Source organism: Bubalus bubalis, chromosome 1 (assembly GCF_019923935.1).
Source record: "Bubalus bubalis isolate 160015118507 breed Murrah chromosome 1, NDDB_SH_1, whole genome shotgun sequence".
NCBI lineage: Eukaryota > Metazoa > Chordata > Mammalia > Artiodactyla > Bovidae > Bubalus > Bubalus bubalis.
In genome coordinates this window covers 140,686,023-140,709,264 of record NC_059157.1, presented here as the reverse complement: position 1 = coordinate 140,709,264, position 23,242 = coordinate 140,686,023, and the positions used below count along the sequence as shown (strand labels likewise).

The 23,242-nt window shown below is 40.7% G+C and overlaps 1 long non-coding RNA gene across 1 annotated transcript in view; it reads left to right on the top strand.

Annotated features, from left to right (window-relative positions):
• Positions 1-2,795: 2,795 nt before the first annotated feature.
• LOC102414166 overlaps positions 2,796-23,242 on the top strand; it is a 60,204-nt gene continuing 39,757 nt past the window's right edge. Inside the window, exon 1 of the long non-coding RNA XR_328421.3 lies at positions 2,796-2,898. This is a non-coding gene — a long non-coding RNA (uncharacterized LOC102414166). The remainder of the gene's footprint in view (positions 2,899-23,242) is intronic.

The following is a 23,242-nucleotide window of genomic DNA, read 5'->3' as shown; positions in this document are numbered from 1 at the left end:
TCTAGATCAGGGTAGTGGGATAAACAGGGTAAGTCTGGTTTCCCTGGCACCACAAGGTATAGAAATAAAGTCATTAGGGAGAAACAGACCCTTCATCTCTTGAGGACTCTCTGTGCACAGGTTTGTGTTAGGCGCTTTCACAAATCTGCTTGCATCTAAAAATCTGGATTGCTCTGTTCCTTTTCACTTTGCCTTTTTTTCAAACCCCTCCAGAGAATTTTTGCCTCATAGGAGACTGTGGATATTCATTAGAAATCACCCAGATCAAATTCTGAATTTTATAGATGAAGAAACTGATGGTCAGAGAGGCCAAATAATCTCTCCAATGGTGCACAATTATTTAGTATCCGAGCTAAGGCTAGAATCCAATTTTATTAACTCTCATTCCAGCAGTCTCTGCTTCAGAGTTGCATTCCAATTTGAATTGATATTGTTTACAAAAAGGAAAATATAGTTAACCTTAACTCCTACCTTTGAAGTCCCAATCAGAGTTTATAGGAAGGTTGTCAGGCCCTGCTTGGAACTCCCCCAGGAGTCATGCTGCTGCTGCTGCTAAGTCGCTTCAGTCATGTCCGACTCTGTGCGACCCCATAGACAGCAGCCCACCAGGCTCCCCTGTCCCTGGGATTCTCCAGGCAAGAACACTGGAGTGGGTTGCCATTTCCTTCTCCAATGCATGAAAGTGAAAAGTGAAAGTGAAGTTGCTCAGTCGTGTCCGACCCTCAGCGACCCAATGGACTGCAGCCTTCCAGGCTCCTCTATCTGTGGGATTTTCCAGGCAAGAGTACTGGAGTGGGGTGCCATTGCCTTCTCCGGTAATAATGTATATCTTGCATTAAAATAACTGCCCTCACCAGACCTTTGTAGAAGATAAGAATTCAAAGAAAAATGGATACAGTCTCTGCCTCCAAGGAGTTGCTAGTATGGTAGAAGATTCAGAAATTTAAGAAATTAATCCCACCCTAACAGAATAAGCATCACAATGGAGATTTTAAGACAGGTCTAGGAGGGAGTTCGATATGCCTACAGCTGAATGGTTCCCAAGGATGAGTTTATAATCAGTGGAGCTGGTGGGCCAAGGAAGAGAGCCTGTGCAGTGAGTGGCACTGAGTGTTCTGGAGACCAGCAAAGATCTGCAGTGGCTGACAGTGTATGGTCCTTGGGCAAGACAAGTCACAAGTGTCAAGAAAGAAGAGAGGACAGGTCAATTAGAGCCAGTTTTTAAAGATTATCCTATATGCAGTAATTCAGACTTTGCCTATGGGTAGCAAAGGCCCAAAGTGGCTTTTAAAGCAGGGAAATGACAGGAACCAGTTCCTCTCTCAGGCTGGGGCCAAGAAACCCTTGGAGGCACTGAACTTCACCTCCCTCATCAATGCCTGACACCAGAACAGGACCTTCCTCCTAAAGTCACTGACATTGGTGCCACCTCCAACCTCCACCTGGGTTCCACTCTCACTCTAGGGCCACTGGTGCACACGGAATGTCCAGTTTACCTATGGGAAAGCCCAGCTCCAGTACCACAGAGAAAAGCCCCTGGCAAGACATTGGGAAAGTGTCAGCAGGAGGGGTCCCTGACATTTCAGAAATCCCTTTCCCCTCTCTTTGTCCTTCTCAGCCTGTGTCATTAATTTCCAGGCTGTCTCCATAGCAGAGTCCAAAGAGCACCTTGGTATGTGTGGGAGTGTGATCCAGCCAAGCCCTTTGGAGGCATAGGTATGTTTTTAGTTTGATACCCAAGCAAACTCTGAGTAGCAGATGAAGCTGCTTTCTCCAAAGGTTAAAAGTAATGAGACTGTCTTTGTGCCCTTGTGGTCTGATTTTTTCACAGGCTATTATGAATGCTGTGGGGGGAGAGGGTTTATCCATATAATTTGCATGTTAATGCTTGGTCTAAAAATATGCTCTGAGAAAGGAAAAAGCATACTTTAAAATATGCTTCAAGGGAACAAAATTTCAATTCTTGTGATCCAAGTGCCTTGCAGTAAGGAAAAAAACATCAAGTCATTTCGTATTAATTTTATTTATTACAAGCTTTTGGATATCAATAGCTACATTTAGAGTTTTGGTAAAGCATCATATTTATATGCTTCTTAAACTCAGAATAGAGCAAGGAAATTAAAGAAGAGATCCTTTTAGTATTTCCCACTTCTCTCCTCCCTTCCTCAACAAATGTATCTCAACCACTTGATGGGGGCCCCATACCATGCTGGATATTGGGGTTCTCCAACCTACATGTGCATACATGCTCAGTTGCTTCTGTTGTGTCTGACTCTTTGAGACCCCATGGACTGTAGCCCGCTAGGTTCCTCTGTCCATGTGATTCTCCAGGCAAGATTACTGGAGTGGATTGCCATGCCCTCCTCCAGGGTATCTTCCCAACCCAGAGACTGACCCTGAGTCTCCCGCGGCTCCTGCATTGCAGGCAGATTCTTTACCACTGAGCAACTGGGGATGCACTCCAGAATAAAGCTGGAAGGGGCTTACTACCAATCCTTTTCATAATAAAAGAAAAGGAACCATATTACAGTGATCAAATTCATAAGGAATTTTCAGATTTGTCTGACTCAAGATATGAAACTTATCTCTGAAAGGGGCAAACAGAGAATTCACCGTGAGGGAAATAGTACGTGCAGCTAGGAGTTTGGGCTCTCTCCCTGAAACTTGTCTGAGAGGGTCAGCCTCTTGGGTGTTTCTGCAGGGAGGCTTGAGAGGAACTGCTGTTACCTGCTGAATCACCCTCCCCACATCCTGGCCCGCCTGCCTGCTCCCTGGGGGGTGTCTGCCCTTTTAGTAAAGGCCACATTTGCTCAGAGAAAGATGAGATCACCACCTGCGTGAGTTTCAGGGATGGCCAGAGAATGGCCTCTTCAGATGACTTGGGTCCACCCTCAGGAGGTAAGAAGCCTACCCTTTCCTGTGTATTTAACCTAGCCTAGCCCTTTGGACAAATAATGAGTATAACTTGGAGACTTTTCACAGTTTTCTTCATAATTTCCATTCCATGAACGTCTGTGGAAAGAGAACTTTTCATGTCTTTCTCTTTGCATATAAAGTTTTGTTGAGGTGGGTGGGGTGTTAACACATGAAGTTTTAACAATAACAACAATAAAAAATACAGTGAGAGTGAAAACTAGTGGGAAATATAGGTCAGGAAATCTGGATTCTGTGTTTAGTTTTCACCTTCCTGTGGGACCTGAGGTATATCAGTTGACTTGTGTGAAATGTCCTTCTTCATGAGGATGTTGTATTAATCCATAGCAACATGCGTAGCTGATATGCATAATGAAAACAGAAGGGTGACCTAGAATGTGTTTGGAGAGCAAACATAGAAATGGACTTAGGAAAAGTCAGAGGTTGGGGGAATAAGGGAGTCAGGTCATGGACCCGAGTACAGAAGGAGAGTGTGGACAATGAGGGCTTCCTCATAGCTCAGCTGGTAAAGAATCTGCCTGCAATGAGGAGACCCCGGTTTGATTCCTGGGTCGGGAAGATCTGTTGAAGGGATAGGCTACCCACTCCAGTATTCTTGGGCTTCCCTTGTGGCTCAGCTGGTAAAGAATCTGCCTGCAATGTGGGAGACCTGGGTTCAATCCCTGGGTTGGGAAGATCCCCTGGAGGAGGGCATGGCAACACACTCCAGTACCCTTGCCTAGAGAATCCCATGGACAGCCTGGCAGGCTGCAGTCCATAAGGTCACACTGAGTCAGACAGGACTGAAATGACTCAGCAGCAATTCTGCTGCTGGATCAAAGCATGAGAAGAAAACAAAGCATTTTCGAAAAGAAAAGAATTTTTTTAAAAATGGACAGACCAGAATGGCATAATAGCCTATTCTTTGAAGTCATACTGGCATATGCTCACTCAAATAAGTTGAATCTTCATCTTGGCAGATTCGTCTGGTGAGAATACATGCCAATCCAGAGCCCACACTAACCATAGGGCCTCCTTAACTAAAGATATTTATGGATGTTGGGTTTTCATCTCAAGAAACACAGAAATGTGCTGAGCTTATTTTCCTTCTTCCCTGTGTCAGAGCACTGTGCGTCGCTGTCCTCACCAGGGGTTCTGAGTAATTTATGCGTGTCAAATATGACTGTGACAGGTATCAATAAAATTTATTCAAACAATAAACATTGATTGGGCACTTTTTAGTTTTGGAGATACGAATTAAAATAAGACATGGCCCTTGCCCTCGGAAAAAGTTAGACATGTAAACAAACAAATTACAACAGAACATCCTTAATGCTATGACACACTATGACCCAAGCAGGAAGGAGGAGGAAGTGATTAACTCCTTCTGGGAAGGCTTCACAGGGGGTAACAAAAGTTGGGGGAAGGGAGATTGTGTTACACAGACTCCTGAATTATTTATAGAATTTTTTTTAATGTGGGGAGGGAAGGTTTTGATGATCAAATAAGTTAAATAAGCCCTTTATTATAAGATTTAGTTTACTATTATAGCTGTGATTTTAGGCAAATTTCTGAATTTCTCCATACCTCCATTGCCTTTTCTATAAATTAGTAATAGTAAAACACACCTTAAATTATTATTACGATAACTGCAGAATACAGCTGGATCTATAGACATTAGATACACACACACACACATACACTTACATCCCTCTAATAAGAGGTAGAGCCTATGCCCATGCATCAGGAAACATTCAATAATAACATAATAATAAGGGCTTATGTGTGATGAAAAAGTATAAGAGCAAAAGATGACAAAGGTTTTCCTAGTAGTGAAGTGGTATCTTAAATCCTCTTATTTTCCAAAGAGAAGGAGAAGATCACTAGAGAGAAAAGAATATCTTAGTGGCATATATCAACTGGTGAAGACATATTACTAGTCATCTTCAAGATCAAACTCAAAGATGAAATCAATACATGTCTTTATTTGTTTATGTTTTTATTGAAGTATAGTTGATTTACAATGTTGTGTTAATTTCTGTAGTACAGCAAAGTGATTGAGTTTTAAATATACATATATATACACATATATTCTTTTCCATTATGGTTTATTAAGGATATTGAATATAGTGCCCTACACTATACAGCAGGACCTTATTGTTTATCTGTCTTCTATATAGTAGTTTTTATTTGCTAATCCCAAACTCATAATTCATCCCTCTTCCACCCTCTTTTCTTTGGTAAACATAAGTTTGTTTTCTATGTCTGTGAGTCTGTTTTTGTTTTGTAAATAAGTATGTTTGTATCATATTTTGGATTCCACATATATGTGATATGATAATCTCTAGGTCTATCCATGTTGCCTCAAATGGCAACAAATGTCTTCATTTGTATGATAGGATTGGTAGATGACTGGGGATAAACAAATGACATTTTGCATGGTTTTAGATACTGGGTATGATGTAAACTTTCAGTTCAGTTCAGTCGCTCGGTCGTGTCTGACTCTTTGCGACCCCATGAATCGCAGCACGCCAGGCCTCCCTGTCCATCACCAACTCCCGGAGTTCACTCAGACTCACGTCCATCGAGTCAGTGATGCCATCCAGCCATCTCATCCTCTGTCATCCCCTTCTCCTCCTGCGCCCAATCCCTCCCAGCATGAGAGTCTTTTCCAGTGAGTCAACTCTTCGCATGAGGTGGCCAAAGGACTGGAGTTTCAGCTTTAGCATCATTCCTTCCAAAGAACACCCAGGGCTGATCTCCTTCAGAATGGACTGGTTGGATCTCCTTGCAGTCCAAGGGACTCTCAAGAGTCTTCTCCAACACCACAGTTCAAAAGCATCAATTCTTTGGCTCTCAGCCTTCTTCACAGTCCAACTCTCACATCCATACATGACCACAGGAAAAACCATAGCCTTGACTAGATGAACCTTTGTTGGCAAAGTAATGTCTCTGCTTTTGAATATGCTAATTAGGTTGGTCACAACTTTCCTTCCCAGGAGTAAGCGTCTTTTAATTTCATGGCTGCAGTCACCATCTGCAGTGATTTTGGAGCCCAAAAAAATAAAGTCTGACACTGTTTCCACTGTTTCCCCATCTATTTCCCATGAAGTGATGGGACCGGATGCCATGATCTTCGTTTTCTGAATGTTGAGCTTTAAGCCAACTTTTTCACTCTCCACTTTCACCTTCATCAAGAGGCTTTTTAGTTCCTCTTCACTTTCTGGCATAAGGGTGGTGTCATCTGCATATCTGAGGTTATTGATATTTCTCTCGGCAATCTTGATTCCAGCTTGTGTTTCTTCCAGTCCAGCGTTTCTCATGATGTACTCTGCATATAAGTTAAATAAACAGGGTGACAATATACAGCCTTGACGAACTCCTTTTCCTATTTGGAACCAGTCTGTTGTTCCATGTCCAGTTCTAACTGTTGCTTCCTGACCTGCATACAAATGTAAACTTTAGGACTGGGATAATTTATTTTTTTATCTTGTTAAGATTCTGAATGGAAAAGTGAGAACTGTTGACAGCACTTTGCTGCAATTCTCTCGAGTAAACTAAAATTCCACCAAATCTTTAGAAATTAATTGTTGCTAGTTCTAATAGGACAGCATGGGCCTGCTCTAAAATAGAGAATGTAATACTAGTAACTTCCATTTATAGAAAGCCTAAGAGTTAAGAGAATTGGCTCTGGGGTTGAATATGCCCAGGAGTTCAAATCCCAGCTTTCACTCTTGTAGACGTGTGATTTTAGAGAATTTACCCTCTCTGCTTGATCCCTCATCTGTGAAATGCAGATAATAAAACTGACTTCATAAAAGATTGTGTGAAGATTTAATGAGCTCACACATGTAAAGTACTTAGCATAGTACCTAGCACCCACAGTCTCCAAAACTGGTTATTCTTGTAATTACTGTATTATATATTCTTGTGAGAGCCAAGTGTAAAAGGGGGTTGATTCTTTCTGGGAGGAGAAAGAATCAGAGATGCAATCCCAGAAGAAAAATATTTATGGTGCCCACTAGAAGAGCTATAGTTTTTTCAAAAAGAAAGAAAATAATAGATGTTGGCAAGAATGTAGAGAACTTGGAATTCATGTTTCTGGTAGGAATGTAAAATGATGTAGACACTTTGGAAAGAGTTTAGCAGTTTCTTACAATGTTAAACATAGAGGTACCATATGATCCAGCAATTGGACTTCAAGTCAAGAGAAATGAATGTATAGTCAGTATAGTCAAGAGAAATGAAAACATATGTCCATAATAAAGACAGTATCTATAGTTACCAGAGTTATTTGTAATAGTCAAAAAGTGGAAACAACCCAAATATCCATTAATTGCTGTTAAGTAAAAGCAAAATGTGGTATCAGTTCAGTTCAGTCGCTCAGTTGTGTCCGACTCTTTGCCACCCCATGAATCGCAGCATGCCAGGCCTCCCTGTCCATCACCAACTCCCAGAGGTCACTCAGACTCATGTCCATTGAGTCAGTGATGCCATCCAGCCATCTCATCCTCTGTCGTCCCCTTCTCCTCCTGCCCCCAATCCCTCCCAGCATCAGAGTCTTTTCCAATGAGTCAACTCTTCGCATGAGGTGGCCAAAGGACTGGAGTTTCAGCTTTAGCATCATTCCTTAGTATTCTTGCCTTGAGAACCCCATGGACAGTATGAAAAGGCAAAATGATAGGATACTGAAAGAGGAACTCCCCAGGTCAGTAGGTGCCCAATGTGCTACTGGAGATCAGTGGAGAAATAACTCCAGAAAGAATGAAGGGATGGAGCCAAAGCAAAAACAATACCCAGCTGTGGCTGTGACTGGTGATAGAAGCAAGGTCTGATGCTGTAAAGAGCAATATTGCATAGTAACCTGGAATGTCAGGTCCATGAATCAAGGCAAATTGGAAGTGGTCAAACAAGAGATGGCAAGAGTGAATGTCGACATTCTAGGAATCAGCGAACTGAAATGGACTGGAATGGGTGAATTTAACTCAGATGACCATTGTAAAATGTGGTATAGCCATACAATAAAATATTGCATGCATGCTCAGTCATGTCCAACTCTTAGCAACCCCATGGACTGTAGCCCACCAGGCTCCTCTATCCGTGGAGTTTTCCAGGCAAGAATACTGGAGTGGGTTGCCATTCCCTTCTCCATAGGATCTTCCCAACCCAGAGATGGAACCCCAGTCTCCTGCATTGGCAGATGAATTCTTTATCACTGAGGCACCTGGGAAGCCCAACCAGTCACAAAAAAGAGTGAAGAACAGATACACACTACAATCTGGATGAGCCTTGAAAAAATTACACTAAGTGAAAAAAGTCAGTCATGAAAGGCTGCATGTTGTATGATTCCATTAATACAAAATTCCCAGAATAGAAAAATCCATACACACAGAAAGTAGTGGTTGTCAGGAGCTGGGAGAAAGGGGGAGGGGAGTAGACAGTAACCACTAATAGGTACAGAGTTTCTTTATTGGGTGACCGGAATGTTCTGGAATTAGGTAGTGGTGATGGTTGCACAGCATTAGGGATGTGCTAAAAACCACTGAATTTTACAAATGGTAAATGTTACATGAATTATTTCTTGATAAAAAAAATTTTAGGTGGACCTTCAAAGACAAGTAGGGACAGGCCAGGCAAAGCAAGGAGAATGAGGGCACCCGGACTGAGAACACCTAGGTCAAATTTCAAAAGCAATAAAAATCAAGCTTTGTTAAAAAAAATGATAAGAACCTGGTAGAATGGCTGTGCTGCTCAAAGGTAGTTAGTGGGCTGTGGGTTGTTATCTATGATGGTACAAGGAAAGAAGGAGAGAGTGTGCTGTAGAAATGTTAGCAACCTAACATTGTGTGGTTGTTGGCCTCTAGTTCTTGGACAGGATATAGAGCAAAGGTGATCATGTTTGTGTGTAGATAGGTCGCCCAAACTGCACACTAGTCCTTCACAGTAGGACCACATAGCTGGCCTTGACAGATGGGAAATGAAAACAGCGGGTTCTTCACTTTGTAAAATTTGAGGAGTATTGTCATATGGGATGCATTACAAGGAGTAACAGGCTGGAGACATAGGTTGGGAACTGAGTGCAAACAGCTTTATAAGTAAAATAGTTTGAAATCATCTTTGTCCAGAGTTCTTTGACCAATTTCTACCTAGTTATATACCATGAATGACACCATGACACTTCTAAGCATAGATTATCTCTTAGGAGTCGAGAAAATGAGGAATCAGGCAATTTCAGAGGAAAGAAAATCTTCAAAAACAAAACAAAAACCCCTTGGAAACAGTGAGGGCACATCTATCCCTTCTTGGAGGCAACGAAAAAATACTTGGAATCATCAAAAAGCGTTAAGAGATACACATGGCACACTAATTCAAAAATCAATGATTTATTTATATTTATTGAATAAGAGAAACCAGAATAAGCCATTCCAGGAAGAGAAACTGAGTTGAGAGCTAGGTTAACGGTAGAGAGACAAAGTCAGGCAGAGGAGAAGTAGGAGATCTCATAGCTCACACTCTCCTTCTGAGGGAAAGAGCCGAGCCAGCCTGCTCAACCTTTCAGAAGCAGAGCACTATATTGATTCCAGACATTGTTATTCCTGCACACGGGGTGGTTGGGGGGGTGGCAGTGGGCAGGATGAAGAAAGGAAAGGAAACCAAGGTATTGACAGCAAAACTAGCTTCTACTTTCTCAAAAGTCTTGGATGTCACTATGAAGCAACCACAAGACTTCCCCTGTTGTCACATGTCAACTCATTCTTTCCAAAGTGAGGCCACTTATTTAATGTCTAGTTTCATTAAAGTCAATAAGATTTTGTTTCAGAATCTGGGCAGTGCTAATGTAAATGCTTGTTTGTCTGGGGTTGTGCAGAATGAAGGAAGTTCATGCTCTGCACAAGTAAAGCAATGTGTCATGTCATATTGCCAAAAGGTTGCATCATTTCTAAACTTTCCGGAAGACTGGATGGATGAGAGGTCATCTATGTTTATTTTGTGAAGTTTGGCCTACCAGGAAATGTGTGGGTACAAGAGATATTTTAGGCCCATGAGACTCTCACTTTGGATGCTTAATCCAGCAGCATGTGCTATAAGCTTCAGTCTCTAACTAAATCTTTGAAAAGAGCGGCAAGTTGTGAAGTATGCAAGGTTTTTGGCTGCACTAACAGAGCCACGTATAAAATCCTGTTGCCAAACAGAGACTAGAACCAGATGACAAAGACTGAAAACACACTCTGTGTATTGACTTTCTCTATAAAATACTCATTATAACCGAATCCAGTAATATTTGTTTCTAGAATTGCATAATCACTCACCAATCCATATTAATTAAGTCTGCAAACTGACCTTGAAAGAAGACTTTTAAACAGAATTTTTCACGTCAGGTTTCTTTGAGAATATAATAGAATTACTTCACAACAAGGAAGAAAAAAATGTTTTAAGGAAGTTATTTTTAACATATAGCTTAACATATGTGATAGTTAATGGCCCACCTGCAATCCTGTTCAAGTTCTTTCATGCACATTTCATATGTCATCTTCACATCCTCCATAATCCAGAAGATAACAATATGCCTTCCCTAGAATAAACGGGTTTTCTTTACTTTTTCATGTGGTCTTGGGGGGAGGGGAGGTTGCCAAAAAAAGTTACTCACATGAAGACACTCCCAACACACAAACGCACCCCTTCCTACCCTCATCACACACATAAAGCACAAGGAAACCAAGAAACAGGAGATAATGATGCTAACACCCAGAGGAAGGCAATGCCAAGAGGGAAGCAGAGGCCAGCTCTGTCCCCAGAATGCACAGCAGTGAACCCATACATCATCTCTATTGTTTAAGCTATTTGAGTTGAGTTTCTATTTGAAACTCAAAGAATCCTAACACCAAAATCCAAGATGTCCATCTCCCTAGCAGACAGTACACCTCATTGTACTATTTCAGGAGGTTGGAGGGCCATTCTGGAATAGCGCAATGGAGAATATTGTCTAGGTGATTGGAGCCATTTCTATGTGACTGTTGCTCCTTGGAACACAATCCCATTTACATATGCTACCAAGTGAGTAGTGCCCCCTAGAGTTGTGCAATGTGATATATAGAGGTAATCATAATCCACCCCGCTGTACCAGTTAGCACTGTCAATCTCTCTACATACCTAACACTGCTTGGTCTTGGGTGAGCAAGCTTCTTCTAGAACTTCCTGCCACCACCATTCCCCTTTATCATGAAATGCCTCTAAGAGAATGTTTCTCCACTATATCCTTTCCCTGGATGCTCACAGTGCAGGTACTATCTTTTAGCTCAACCCCAGGTAGAACAAGGCCACTTCACATAGCAGATGGATGCCAGTCATTTCTATCTAATTCCTGGCTCCATAATTCTTGGCCCTAGAATTCCTTGTATTTTCCACTTTCCTAGGGGCTACAAATTCACTTATCAACAATCAACCTCAAGTCACATGTTCTTTAATCTTTTCCAGTTCTCTGACCAAGTTTCTTCTTTGACCTACCCTTTCCTTCTATATCAGATTTGAAATCCTTGCTTTGTCTCTGCTTTTAGTATAACAGTAACTCAGAAAATATACCACTTCATTAAAAAAAAATTTCAAATCTTGGAAGCAGTGTTTATCAAAACTTGAGAGCTTCTTTTCATGTAGGAATTTGCAGCCAGCCAAGCCCAAGATTCTTTTCTTACTGATTGTAGACAAACATTTCCAACTCATGGTATACTTCTCCAGGGGCCCTGATAATTTATTAATGGTAGAGGGAAAGGGTCTCCTCCTCCGAAAGCACTCATGATGCAAAATGAAAAACAAACTTCATTGCCAAGACTTTAACCAAAAACCATAAAACAAAACAAATGGGTGATGACAATAACAATAAGGAGTCATTATAAAGAAAGTGTCATCTCTTAAAGATATACAAATGCAAAAGAAAATAAGTTGATATATGGGAAATAAGTCCGGCTGTATGTTAAACATTCTTCCTGAGACCAATGTGGAAACTCTCTTCACAGCATCTCCATGCTTCTGCCTCCCACCTGTTCTGCATCAGTTGTTTTTCAAGTCATATCAATTCTATTTCCACATGAGTCATTCGTTCACTCAGCATGTTTATTTATAGAATCCCTGTTGTGGACTGGGAACCACTGTAGGCACCAGGAAGGCATCAAAAAGAGGGAGAGACAAGGTCCCTGCGCTCATGGAGTTTGTAATGTAGTGAGGGAGAAAGACCATAAATGAACATATGAACGAGGTAATTCCAGATAGTGGCAAGTCCCACAAAGACAGTAAAACAGGATCATTTTGATAGAAAATTTTATAAATTCCCACAGCTATGCCCTACTTAAAATCCTCATTTCTTTTTAAGATCCTCCATCACCTCCTACTGGTCTTCTCATTGCCTGCTTGCTGTCTGATGCATAGCTGATCCTGTTATTTCTCAGCTCAAAAATCCCCAAATGTCCATAAGTCTATTCTCCATGTCTGTTTCTCCATTGTAAATAAATTCTTCAGAGAGAGGAGAGGGTGAGATGTATGGAAAGAGTAACATGGAAACTTTTATTACCATATGTAAAATAGATAGCCAATGGGAATTTGCTCTATGGTTCAGGAAACTCAAACAGGGGCTCTGTATCAGCTTAGAGAGATGGAATGGGGAGGGAGATGGGTGGGAGGTTCAAAGGGAGGGGATACATGTGTACCTATGGCTAATTCATGTTGAGGTGTGACAGAAAGCAACAAAATTACGTAAAGCAATTATCCTTCAATAAATAAAATTTTTAAAAAATCTCAAAATGTGCCACAGTACCATCCTTGTGAAATATTAGATGTTCCCCTGTCATTGAAGACACTCATGCTGTGATCCCAAGCTCCCTTCCAGGTCCATCTCACACATTGCATATTCTGTGCTTTAGGCAAACCAGACAACTCCTGAGACCCAGATATTCTGTGGGCTTTCTTGGCTTCCTGCCCTGCCAGGCAAACTCTGTTCAGTTCTGGATGGCTCATCCCAGGGGATATCTACCTATTGAAGCCCCTCTTCACGCTCTTCCTCCTTTCTCCCTCCATATACAAAACATATCTTTTCCTGCCGTGGGCTCCCAGAAGACTGCATTTGTCCATGGAACTTTTATGCTACCTTACTTTAGGTGGAAACAGCGGCAGATTTTATTTTGGGGGCTCCAAAATCACTGCAGTGACTGCAGCCGCAAAATTAAAAGACATTTGCTCTTTGGAAGAAAAGCTATGATAAACCTAGACAGCATATTAAAAATCAGAGACATCACTTTGCCAACAAAGGTCCGTATAGTCAAAGCTATGGTTTTTCAGTCATTATGTACAGATGTGAGAGTTGTACCATAAAGAAGGCTGAGCACTGAAGAACTGATGCTTTTGAATTGTGCTGGAGAAGACTCTTGAGAATCCCTTGGACAGCAAGGAGATCAAACCAGACAATCCTAAAGGAAATCAACCCTGAATATCCATTGGAAGACTCTAATTCTGGGAAAGATTGAGGACAGGAGGAGAAAGGGGCAACAGAGGATGAGATGGTCAGATGGTATCACCAACTCAATGAACAGGTGAGCAAACTCCAGGAGATAGTGAAGGACAGGGAAACCTGGCATGCTGCAGTGCACAGGGTCTCAAAGAGTCTGACATGACTTAGTGACTGAAGAACAACAACAACCTTACTTTAGAGTTATTGCTACCCTATCTAATCTCCTGAGAGCAGGGATGATGGTTCCATAATTTCTGTATTCCTATTGCCTGTCACTGGGCTTGATAAATAGTAGCTTCTTGATAATATTTATTATGAAAGTGATTTAGAATGAATTGGGTGACTAACAGTAACTTTTGATGATATGAATTATTCTATCATGACTGCACTTAGTTTCTCTAGTTTGAAGTTAAGTGATGCATTTTGCTAAAAGTGAGTCTTACATTGTGCAAAGACAGTTTAAATGGATTGGTAGTTTGAGCTGTGAAAAGAATAGAAACTAAAATTATTGAGCACCTACTACTACATGTCAGGTATTATATGAGACACCTCAAATATATCAATCCTTCATTGAAACAAGGAGACCACGTTCATGGCAAAAAGCTGGCATGTCAATATATGAATTTATCTTTCAAAGTTCAGGATAATTTCATCTAACAAATTCTGTATTTTCTTGTTTGTTTTTTAATATATCCATCTTCACTTATCTCCTTCCCCAATTAGGGTAAAGATTTGTCTCTTTCTTTTACTTCTTTTTTTTCCTCACTGCTGTATTCCCAGCACCCAGATAGAATAGTGCTGGGTAACCAAAGTAGACACTCAAAAAATGTTTAACAGATAATTTGACCTTAATGGAATTTTTTTTCTGTCCCTACGCATTCTATCTTAGTAGGTCTTAGCATTGGTCCCTGAGAACAAAATGACCATTTTGAACATTTGCACGTGAAGACCACGTTCTTCTCTGCTGTAAATAAAACTCAAACATTTGTCCCAAGTGACCCAGCTTCACAGGTGTACATCCTGAGAACCAGAAACATCTGGGTGAAGACGGAGGGGAAAAACCTGCAACGTTCCAACCCCACAAAACTTTTTAAAAGACAAAATGAGAGAAAGCTTTAAGAACAGCCAAAGCCTTTTGCAAAAAGAATTCCCTTGTGGAGTAAGGGAAAAATTTGGAATAGAGGTTTCCCTGGGGCTGGAAGTGTTACTGGCCTCAAGGATCATCTGAACCAACAGCACGGCTTGAGTCAGTGTGGGTTCCAAGTTCAACGCCTGCCAAATCCAGGATTTCTCCTCCCCAGTTCTAAAGACAAAAGAGAGAAATTAAATCTGTTGGAGATCTGAGGTACAAGGGAAAGTACAACTAAAAGAGGGAGTCGTTTCTGTTTATCTTTTAATACCAGGCTGCTCTTTTAGTTGGCGTTCCTCAGATTCTTGCATAACAGTGTTTCATTTACTTATGTGTGGGTGTTGCTAGTAACTGTACACTCTTTTCTTCAATAAATAAGGCAGGCGGGACATTACCATTAGAAAATATATTGATTTGCCTTTTTTTGAACTTGCAGGATAAGGTAGTAAGCCTGTTTGTTTCAAGATATCCACCTAAATAAACACTAAAAATTCTAAACAGCAAATATTTCTTAGACTTCAGCCCAGGAAATTGCTGCATTTTTAAAATGTTTTCTCCTCTATTTGAGTCTTTACCTCTTTTGCACCTGAACTGTGAAAAGAAACCAAAGAACAGTTATTTTTCCCATCCTGGCTCAGCCTTTGTTTTTAATCTTGTCTTTGAAATGGCAACACCAAGGTCAACAGTGGCTTCTCTAAGTGGTAGATGCTTTCCCCTTGCCAAAGGAGATAAAGAGTGAGGATAAAGGAACATCTGACTTTCTGGCCCCAACACATGATACAAGGAGGAATATCTCTTTGGCTCTTTATCCTTTTTAAATTCATCTCTTAGTTTTTAGTGTTAGTCACTCAGTCGTGTCCGGCCCTTTGTGATCCCCTGGACTGTAGCCCACCAGGCTCCTCTGTCCATGGAATTCTCCAGGCAAGAGTACTGGAGTGGGTTGCCATTCCCTTCTCCAGGGGATCTTCCTGACCCAGGAATCGAACCCGGGTCTCCTGCATTACAGGCAGATACTTTACCATCTGAGCTATAGGGAAGTTCTCATCTCTTAACTTTCTAATATTCCCCTCACTCAAAGTTCAGATTCAATCAATATTTATGTTTCCATCATATGCCATTCATGTGATACATGTTAATAGAGTGATTTACTCCTTTATTTAATAGCTATTTATTATTAATACTCATCAGACCTTGTCTAGACTCCACAAAGAAGAAAGGGGCTCTTCCCTAAAGTTTAAGGGTGGATAAACAATTAAGGTATGGTTGGTGCTATGATTAGACAAACCTTTAATATGGTAGAGGAAGGGAAGAACATCTAACACTGTTACAAGAAGACCATAGAAAGCACCTTTAAAAATGTCATCACTAGGAGTTAACCCACCAAAAGGGAAAAAAACAGAGAAAAGTATTTGCAAAAGTTCAGAGGCAAGACACAGCAAGCGACCTTATAAAACTACAAATAGTTCATTGTAGTTGAAGGGTATGCTGCAAGGAGTGGTAGTCAGACACGTGAGAGAGAGAAAGACCAGACCGTGAAAAAGCTTTATATCTTGGGGACCAAGGGAGTCAGTAAAGAATGGTAAACAGGGCTGAGGGAAGGGACATGATTACAGATTCAGAAATACTGCTGTGGGTTCAGTGTGAAGATTAGAAACCAAGAGACCTGTTGGGATGTTTGGTGGTAATCCAAAGAGTAAAGGCTACCCAAACTCAGCTAGTGACAGTGCAACTGGAAATGAGCCCTTGGAGCTGAGAATTGTTTGGGGCAGGTACAATGTTCAGGATCTACCTACTGATTGGCTCTAAGGGTCAGAGAAAAGGAGTCAAGGAGAAAGAGCAGGTTTTGGAGGAGAGATGAAGAGAAGAATTCAAATGTGGCCTGACTGAATGAAGATACCTGTGGGACATCCAGGTGTAGACATCCAGCAGACTTTCTGTAATATAGGTCTGAGGCTCAAGAGTGCCTTCTGAGTCACTGGCATGCTTTCAAAGGTTATTAGCATGTAAACATTCATTGTAGATAGGAGAATGGATAGAATCACGTAGGCAACGTAGGTAATGGGAGACGGGAAGAGAACCAAGGTCAGAGACTTGAGGACACTGATCTATAAGGAGGGCAGAGGAAACCATGTCCAAAAGGGGACTGAGAAGGGGCCACAGCAGGTACAGGAGAGAAACTAGGAGAATGCGGTTGAGTAGAAGACAAGGAAAGAGGGCAGGCATTCTAGCAGAGAAGGGAGAGATTGTTGTTGTTGCTCAGTCACTGTTGTGTCTGACTCTTTGAGACTTCGTGGACTGCAGCATGCTAGGCTTCCCTGTCCTTCACTATCTCCTGGAGTTTGTACAAACTCATGTCCATTGAGTCGGTAATGCCATCCAACCATCTCATTCTTTGTTGTCCCCTTCTTCTCTCGCCTTCAATCTTTCCCAGCATCAGGGTCTTTTCCAGTGAGTCAGCTCTTTGCATCAGGTGGCAAAAGTGTTAGAGCTTCAGCTTCAGCATCAGTCCTTCCAATGAATATTCAGGGTTGATTTCCTTTGGGATTGACTGGTTTGATATTCTTGCTGTCCAAAGGACTCTCAAGAGTCTTCTCCAACACCACAATTCAAAAACATCAATTCTTTAGTGCTCAGTCTTTCTTGTGGTCCAACTCTCACATCTGTACATGACCACTGGAAAAACCATAGCTTTGACTATGTGGACCTTTGTTGGCAAAATGATATCTCTGATTTTTAATATGCTGTCTAGGTTTGTCACAGCTTTTCTTCCAAGGAGTAAGTGTCTTTTAATTTCCTGGCTGCAGTCATCATCCACAGTGATTTTGGAGCCCAAGAAAATAAAATCTGTCACTGTTTCCACTTTTTCCTTATCTATTTGCCATGAAGCAATGGGACCAGATGCCATGATCTTAGTTTTTTGAGTGAGTTTTAAGTCAGCTTTTTCAGAGAGAGATGCACAGTGTGAAATGCTGAGAGGTCAAGTCAGATAAGAAATGAGAATGTTCATGAGATTTAGCAAAACGGTGGCCATTTGTGACCTGAGAGTAGGTTCAGAGGAGAGGTGTGGGCCAAAGCAGACTATTGTCAGTTGAGAGGGAAGGATGGCGAGGAAGCTGCAGAAAATGTGCAGAGTTATTTCAAGAACATGGGCTGTGAGCAGGAAAACAAGGATAAGAGAAAAATGGACAGGGAGGGAAAGGAGAGTTGGAGGGAGGATTTTTTTTTTTTAAAGAGTCTTAAGGATAGTTAAATGGGAAGTATTTAATGAAAATATCAATCTTGGAATATATAGGGTGGGTAATTGTTAGAGGAAAGTGCTTGGAAAGGCCCAAAGTGATGAGAACCTAAGTACAGGTAGAGAGGTTAGTCTTAAGGGAAGGTATGCACAGGTATAAAGACAGGTGAGGTGAGCGGGGCAGGGCTGGCAGGAAAGTATGGGCATTCCTGTCTGCAGCCTCAAAGTAGCAGGCAAGGTCATCTGCAGTTGGGGTGAGGTAGAAGTATGAAGAAATGGAGCAGACGGTTTCATGTAAATGGAGGAAAAGACTTATAAAGATGCTGTGGAGACTGAGGAACACAGCTGACCAGGGAAGCGGGAGTTCTGGGGCTGTGCTAATGATCCAGATGTTGTAGGAGTGAATTTGGAGCACACCCCTCCCAAGAGGTGGATGAGCTTTTCCAGCAGTGCCCCCAGCCCTGAGCACAAAGAAGAGAGACAGCTGAGAGTGGACAAGCTTTGCCTGAAATTCCTGATGGAAAGACAACTTGAAAATACTGCAGGGGAAGCACGAAGTTCAAGAGTGAGCAGGTTTCCAGGAGTAGGGGCGGTGCCACAGTTGTCGTCTTTCTGAAAATAAAATACTCATATATTTTTACTCTCAGTAACTCCCAAAGCATAGTCCTCCTGACTCTCATACTGGGTAGGTTATCAGTGGGGCATGAACACTGGCCATCTTGGAAATATTGAGGGGGATATTTGATTGTCACTGATTATGAAGTGCTGTTGGCATTTAGTGGGTGAAGGTCAGGGATGTTAGAAGTCCAACAGTGCCTGGGACCATCCCACCCAAGCAAGAATTTTCCTACCATGTAAAGCAGTGCTGCTCCCATTGAGGATCACTGGCAGAAAATGTGGTAGCCAGCCTCCAGCCGAGCCCCCATTGATCCCAGTCTCCTGGTATTCACACCCTTGTCTTGTCCCTCCCACATTGTGCTAAGATGGATCTACATGATGGATAGAATATAGCAGAAGTGAGTCATTCTGGAGATTAGGTTATAAAAGATTGCAGCTCCTATCTTGGTCACGCTGTCTCTTGGATCATTCACTCTGGGGGAAGCCCTGTGGTCAGCAGCTCTATAGAAAGGGCCTCAAGTGAACAACTGAAGCCTCCTTCCAGCATCCATGTGACTGAGCTTAGAATCGAATCCTTTAATTGCACTCAAGTCTTCAGAGACTCTAGTCCCTAAGAACTGGAGTGTAACCTACCCAACTAAGCCACTTCATGACTCCTGACCCTCAGAAACTATGTGAAATTCTAAACAGCTGTTGTTTTAAGTTGCTAAGTTTGGGGAGTAATTTAGTTCAGGGCAAGGCTAGACTTGATAGCCAGACGCAGTAGACTAAGTCCATTGAGTTTTAACATGAGTCATGGGAGTGATAACTCAGGATATGATGTAAAGGAAGTTTGTGCCTACTTAAAGCAAAAGAGGAAGTAGCAGTTCCTGGGGGAAGAGGGGAGAACATAAGGGGAAGAAAAGGAAGCATTCAAGCACTTGGGTCCTAACTTCTCTTTGAGGACCACTCTTGGTGGTTGCACAGCTTGTTCACTGAATACAGATGCCTGGCCAAGGAGCCAAGTAGTGAGTTTTAAACTTGAGAGGTATTAAAAATCTCTTTAACTGACAAGTTTATACCCCATCCTACCTGCTCACAAAATAGAGAGCTAAAGGAAATAGTTTATAAAGAAATTTGTTAAACCTTTATTTTTTTAATATATTTTCCAGTTTGTAATGGATTACATTTTTGCCCCCACTAAAGCATCAATGCAGTAATTACAGCAATTACCTGATTTTTTTCCCCTAAAGTAAAAAGAAAACATTAAATGTAAATACGCAATTCATTTGCCTTTAGATAAAATCCCCAGGGCATTCAGTCACCCCCAAAGCACAGTATCTAAATGGCAAAATGAGCAATATCAGATAACCTAGACTTCAAATAACTTGACCTTTGACTATTATGAGAAAAAAATTGCTTCTTCATAAAGTGTGACAAAGATCTCAAAAATTAACGAGTGCTAAGGTGGTGGGAGTTGAGGCTCTACGTACCTACAAAATTGCTTCCTCTCCACAGTAGAGTGCAAAAAGAAAGGAAGAAGAAGAGGAAAACCAGAGAGGAAGATAAACATCCCATTTCTTAGCATTTATCCTCATTTTTATTTTGCCCCTACTTCTCCATTTATCTATTCTGTTCTCCCGCCTTATTTTGAACCCAGGAAATAACTTTCCTCAAACTGAAGTCGGCACACTTTCAAGATTTTCAAGTTTTACTTGGTGTTAAGTCTTTAGAGAAGAGGGCAGGTATTGTAGTGGGTCAGTGAAAAACCAAAGAAAAATAAATCTGTGGATGTGTAGGGACTTAAGGAGGTTCCCAAAAGATGAATATTTCATCTTCCTACTGGATTTCAGATGACAGGGGAGAATACAGGCCAGACCCATGCTAGCTGAGGCTTATCAACGGTTCTTAATGAAAAGGAACTGAAGGGTAACAGCAAAAATTTTGATTCAAAGCCCCATTACCTTTAGCCCCTTGCTGCTCAGAGTGTGATGCAGCCACAGCAGCATTACCTGGGAGCTTGTTGGAAATGCAGCATCTCAAGCTCTGGCTCAGACATGCTGAACCAGAGTCTGCAAATGCATGAATCGTATGCACACTACAGCTTAAGAAGCATTGTTTTGGAGTTCATTAAACAGAAGCATGTAAGATAAAGCACATGTAGTTCTCAACACTTTTGAGTGTTCATAAGAGTTTTAATTAAAGAACCCCGTTAGGTATGGTTACACATAGAAATCTCATCCAGGTGAACTCGAACCGTAACCGTCAAGATTTTTATATTAAGATGAGCAAAAACAGATGAGCAGTACCTCTGGAAATGTATGTTTTAATGAATACCTACCTACCTATATCTGGAGGGTGCTGTGCACTACAGAACTACCTATTAAATACTGTAGTAAGAGAGAAACGGCAACCCACTCCAGTATTCTTGTCTGGGAAATCCCATGGACAGAGAAGCCTGTGGTGGACTATAGTCCATGAGGACGCAAAAGAGTCGAACACAGTTTAGCAACTAAACAGCAAGAATTTGAGTATTTGTGTATTGAGCATTTATCCCAAAATCACTTGTTGGACATGTACATGGGCAAGCTCTAGTCTTAGAACACTACTTACTGAAGTAAGTAATCTTTTTTTTCAACTTAAACTACAACTCATTAAAGTCAAGATCTGCATATGATTGAAGAGGTTTTAAATTAAGAAAAAAATTTTAAATTCACTCTCTTGTTTTTAACACAGTCAATAGGAAGATAAATTTTCTGTAGGAAAAATATTAGAAGCTATAAAATATACATTTGAAATATACTTTCTGCTTAATTTACATGAACAATCTGGGACCAGGAAAAGAAGATGAATGCACAAGACAAGGAAAAAAGTAGGGAAGCTCAAAAAAGCAGATTAAGAACGAGATGTGAGAAATGAACAGAGACAGCGAGGCAGTGTACTGTGAGGCAGACATGCAGGCAATAGTATGTGAGGCCTTAGGCACATTAGAGCTGCTGCTGTGATAACCTGATATACATTTGAGTTCAGAGTAAAAGATCATTTTCTGTTACTTCTTTTTGTAAAATTATGTACCACTTAACCAACCATGACTAATCTTATCAAATACTGTCAGCCTTAAAATCGAGGGTCTGAGCAGCCCTTTTGTGCTTAGAGGAACTCAAGCATCATCTCCAACTGTAAGAGGAGGATTAATTAATTATCAACAAGGATAATTTGTAGAGTTCTATTTATTGTGCTCTGAAAGACCACTGTAAGGACCTTGCCACCTATTAGTCATCAAAGAAATGATATAATTAGACTGTATCTGCACACTATGATACCAGGCTAGTAATCAGCTATTCTTTTCTAAAAGATATCCAAGAATAGAGGTGACATTTCAGTAAATTCATGTAAAATTGACAGCTAAGGTATTCATCAGAAATATAAGATGTGGGAATTCCCTGGTTGTCCAGTAGTTAAGACTTGCTTTCACTGCTTTTTCCACTGCCTCTCCCTGGTTAGGGAAAAAAATCCCAGAAGCTATGCAGCCAAAAAAAAAAAGTGTATATATATGTATGTGTGTGTGTATGTGTGTATCTATTTTATTTAAAAAATGAAATTAAAATTTATTTTAATAGAGGGCCATAACAAACTGAGTGAAGAATATTAGGACTCATTGATTTTATTATCCCATGAACATTAAAACCCTTTTTCACTTTTAAGGTAGAATTCTTACAGGCTAGAATCTTCTCAAGGCTTACATTGCTCCAGGATGAACTAGCACATAGAAGATGGGTATACAAATCTGTTCAGCTCCAGATTACATTTCATGCATTGTAACAATAATGTGCAAGGAAGCAAAGAGATGGAAAATTCATATAGAGAGAGCAAATTGAGATTTCCCATGCAAGTTATTCTAGAAATGCGAAGTATCTTACTTACGATAACCCAAGAATTGAAATATTGGTTGTTGTGTTCACTACCACACAGACAACACAGAGTGAAAGGCTTTCATGTTTCAAATGAAACAAGCAGAGGAGGAAACAAGATTCGCCTTGCTGAAGCTCCATAAGGCAAAGTCATTTGGTTGATTGTGAATGCAAATAAATATTCTATACAAAGCAGAAAACATACCTTTCAGAAGATAAGCTGCTTTTTAAAAGATGAATCTGTGATTCCACAATGACATAAAAGCTGAAGTGTTATTTCCTAGTCCTTATTACATTTTAACTGTCACTGAAACTACAGTAATAGAAAAATTATACTTTTATATATAATGTGACTATGAATTATCCATTCATTACAAGCATTTTACCCCTTGTCTCTTTAGATACAATTATAGCCTTGCTCTCTAGCAGTTTAGAAAACAGGATGTTGGTCAATAAAAATGCCAGTTAAGTGAGTACATATTCATTTTCTCTGAGTTACTTTGTCTTATTTTGTTCTTTGTTCTTTCCTCCCAAACTGGGCAAAAGATATGTGTCCTAGAGTTCTAACTTTTCTTTCCCAAAACTAGCAGGAACAATAAATAACTCTGTAAAATTTCCGCTGTTTTTTAGTCTCTGACATTGTCATGTAGTAAAGAGTTTTGTATGTTAGACCACCAGATGTACTGAATCTAGATAGATTCCTAAAATACTAGATAACAGCATTTGGCTTTAACTACACTTTTAAAAATATTGTTTGTATATGCATATTTTATCTATGTGTGCTTTATATGTATATCATTTCTACTAGATTGTCATTTCCAGGAGGATGGAGACTGTCTTCTTCTTTCTATTTTCCTGGAACACAGAATAGCATAGTTTCTAGTATAAGTAAGTATGTGATACATTTGTTTACTCATTGACTCATTTTTATTGAGCACCTACTATGTTCCTACTGTTTCTAA